A 4438-nucleotide genomic window follows, 5' to 3' on the forward strand; every position below is an offset into this window, starting at 1 on the left:
CTCTGTAAAAAATCTCATTCTTTCTTCCAATGAAACTAGCTAATTTGGTCTTGAAAAAATAAAAATAAAGGAAAAAAAGCAGCATGCGTTACCACAAGCAGACCGACATTATCTTGCGAAACATTTTTGGCTGCGGGAAAAAAATGCACAATGAAGATGAAGCCACCTTTATTGCAAGCACCGACCCCCTTCACATCGCGAGAACAGCACCAGCCCCCCTCCCCCCCGCCACAGGCACCACCTCACCGTGTCTGCTGAAGGGCACCTGGTGGCGTCGTGAACTCCGTCAAAACCACATTTAAACCCACTTACAGAGGTTGCAATTGTTTGAACTTGATCTTCATTTTCATTATTTTTCACAATTTAGCATTTTTTGGTAAGCGTGCTTCATCATTGCCTCATCGTCCTTGCCTTATATTCTTTCGAATCTCCTTTCGGATGCACTTTTCTTACCATTAATTATTTCTCTCTTTTCATGTTTGTTGATAACACACTCACACACACACACACACACACACGCACGCACACACACACACACGCACACACACACACACACGCACACACACACACACACGCACACGCACACACACACACACGCACACGCACACGCACACGCACACGCACACGCACACGCACACACACACGCACACGCACACACATACACGCACACAGAAACACACACACACACACACACACACACACACAAACGCACATACATACTGTAACCCAGCTATATCTACATCTAATTACTATATGATACATATATATATAATCTTACATGTTTGTCACATACGTATTTTCACACATACATATACATATACGCCTGGCCATTGCTTCCTCTATTCATTCCTCTCTTCTTGCCTCACCAGACATTAGAATGTTGTGTTGTCTATCTCTTCCACAAGAGCTATGTATTGTTGTAACGCTTCCTTGTTCATCGCCGTTCGTCACATGCTAACAACGTGACTTGCTGCGATCTTTAAACCAGTGTATAGGAGATCAAGCAGACTCCCTGCGGGGAGCCATGGAGCAACACCTCGCTCCGAGGAGCTGCCGCACTCCAACATCTTATTCAGTAAAGGAGTCAAGACATCTTGGTTGCCTACCTTAACCCTAAGCTCGCCATCTACCAAACCCTTGTAAGACCCAACATTTGGGCGCTTACACATACAAACGCACACAGACACAAACACACACATACACACGAGCGCACACACACACAAATGCACACACATACAAACGCACACAGACACACACACACACACACGAGCGCACACACACACATACAAACAAACACACATACAAACAAACACACATACACACGCACACACGCACACACACACACACGCACACAGACACACGCACACACACACACAAACGCACACGCATAGACGCTTCAGTGTTTGAGCGAGTGGAACGGCTGCATCGCCAAGGCCCGAGAGATCGAGATTCGCAGAAGCCAATCTCGAGACGTCCAGCGATCGAGGGGGGCGGGGTTAGGGGAGGGGGCGTAGGGAGCCGGAGAAGCCCAAAAAACAGGGGACGAGCTTCGTAAACTCTGGACCGAAGAATTAATAAGGAAAAACGAAAGTGATGGAAATAGTGAATGCATAAAAAGAAAGACGGTCAAGAAGAAGATAAAATAAAATAAAATGCAATTAAAGTTTTCTTTGTGTCTACCTGGCTCCCCGAATGACATTTTCTTTACAGATCTCTTTCAAAATTAATTCCGGCTATGAATAAATTTGTAAATGCATACATACATATATATATATATATATATTTATATATATATATACATACATATATATATATATATATATATATATATATATATATATATATACATATATATATACATACATATAGATAGATAGACAGATATGATATAAATGTACATATGTATATATATATATATATATATATATATATATATATATATATATATATATATACATACATACATACATATAGATAGATAGACAGATATGATATAAATATACATATGTATAAATATATATATATATATATATATATATATATATATATATATATATATATATATATATATTTATATATATATATATATATATATATATGAATGAATATATATATATATATATATATATATATATATATATATATATATATATATATATGTATGAATGAATATATATATGTATGAATGAATACATATATATATATATATATATATATACATATATATACATATGTATGTATGAATATATACATACATAATACATACATATATATATATATATATATATATATATATATATATATATATATATATATATGAATGAATATATATATATATATATATATATATGAATGAATATATATATATATTTATATATATATATATATATATATATATATGTATGAATGAATACATACATACATACATATATACATATATATATATATACATATGTATGTATGAATATATATATATATATATGTATATATATACATATATATATACATATATATATATATATATATATATAAATATATATATACATACATACATATATATATGTATATATAAATAAATATGTATATATAAATATACATATATATATATATATACATATATATATATATACACACACACACACACACACACACACACACACACACACACACACACACATATATATATATATATATATATATATATATATATATATATATATATATATATATATATGCATACACACACACACACACACACACACACACACACACACACACACATATATATATATATTATATATATATATATATACGTATGAATATATATATATATACATATATTATACATATATATACATACATATACTAACGCCGACTGGGGCGCATTGCCGCATCCACCTTTTGTTTCCACCTTTTGGGGTCCCTCATGGCAAGCCACCAGGCAGGGACTCGGCCCATCAAACTCCTCACGACAGGTTTGATCGATCTGCCCGAGCCACGATACATAATACAGAAGGCATCAAGACAAGACTCCAAGGCATCTCCAAATACTCTTGTCGAGAGAGTTCAAGACCCCTGCTGCCAGGCCAATCCATTTGCTAACTTCTTGGTCTGACAGCCCAGAGTTATGAACTACACTACCAAGATAAGTAAAACCATGTACCGACCGAAGAGGTTCTCCTAGCAGGTCCCCAAAGTCCTGGATCTTGTTCGTGGTCCAGGAGACCTCTAGACCCAAGGGCTTCACTTCATTACTAGATGCATTCAGAACTACCACAAAGGTATTCAAAGACTCAGATAGAATAGCAACATCATTAGCAAAGTCAAGGTCGGTAACCTTAACATTGCTCAGAGTTCCTCCACAATAACTTTGAACAGTCGCTCTGGCCAATAGCCAGTCCATGCAAGTGTTGAAAAGCGTTGGTGCAAGGACACAGCCTTGCCTCACTCATGAACTAACAGGAAAGAAGCTTGACAGGCCCCCGCTGCACTAAACAGTACATTCAGTACCAGTATACAAACTTGCTATTAGCTCAATAATCCTTGTTGGAATTCCTCTCAGTCTCAGGATCTCCCAGATTGATTCCCGACGCACAATATCAAACGCTTTCTTGAGGTCGATGTCGGCTGCAAGCAGCCCACTCCCAAACTCCCGACGGCGCTCTACAACCAGGAGTGAATCCAGATTGCTCCGGCCTCTGATGCCTCAGTAGGTGGTCTCTGATACGTGTTAGAAGGATGTGTGCAAGAACCTTGCCTGGTATACTGAGCAGTGTGATGCCTTGGTGATTGCTGCAGTCCCACTGTCCCCCTTCCCCTTCCAGAGAGGGATGACCAAACCCCTCAACATGTCAGTGGGAACGGTACTGGACTGCCAGATGGCAGCTAGGACAGCATGCAACCCTCGTGCCATAGGTTCACCACCAGCTTTTAACAGTTCAGCTGGGATGCATTACCCACTGTTTTGCCACTCTTCAGCTTGTAGATCACTTAGGGAGGGTGGATCCCACTCCCAAACTCCTGACGGCGCTCTACAACCAGGAGTGAATCCAAATTGCTCCGGCCTCTGATGCCTCAGTAGGTGGTGTCTGATATGTGTTAGAAGGATGTGTGCAAGAACCTTGCCTGGTATACTGAGCAGTGTGATGCCTTGGTGATTGCTGCAGTCCCACTGTCCCCCTTCCCCTTCCAGAGAGGGATGACCAAACCCCTCAACATGTCAGTGGGAACGGTACTGGACTGCCAGATGGCAGCTAGGACAGCATGCAACCCTCGTGCCATAGGTTCACCACCAGCTTTTAACAGTTCAGCTGGGATGCTGCATATACCCACTGTTTTGCCACTCTTCAGCTTGTAGATCAGCTAGGGAGGGTGGATCCTCAGTGATGGGTGGGTCCGGCAACGGAATCTCGGCACTACCCGCATCCAAGTTAACTGT

Source organism: Penaeus vannamei, chromosome 40 (genome assembly GCF_042767895.1).
Source record: "Penaeus vannamei isolate JL-2024 chromosome 40, ASM4276789v1, whole genome shotgun sequence".
Classification (NCBI taxonomy): domain Eukaryota; kingdom Metazoa; phylum Arthropoda; class Malacostraca; order Decapoda; family Penaeidae; genus Penaeus; species Penaeus vannamei.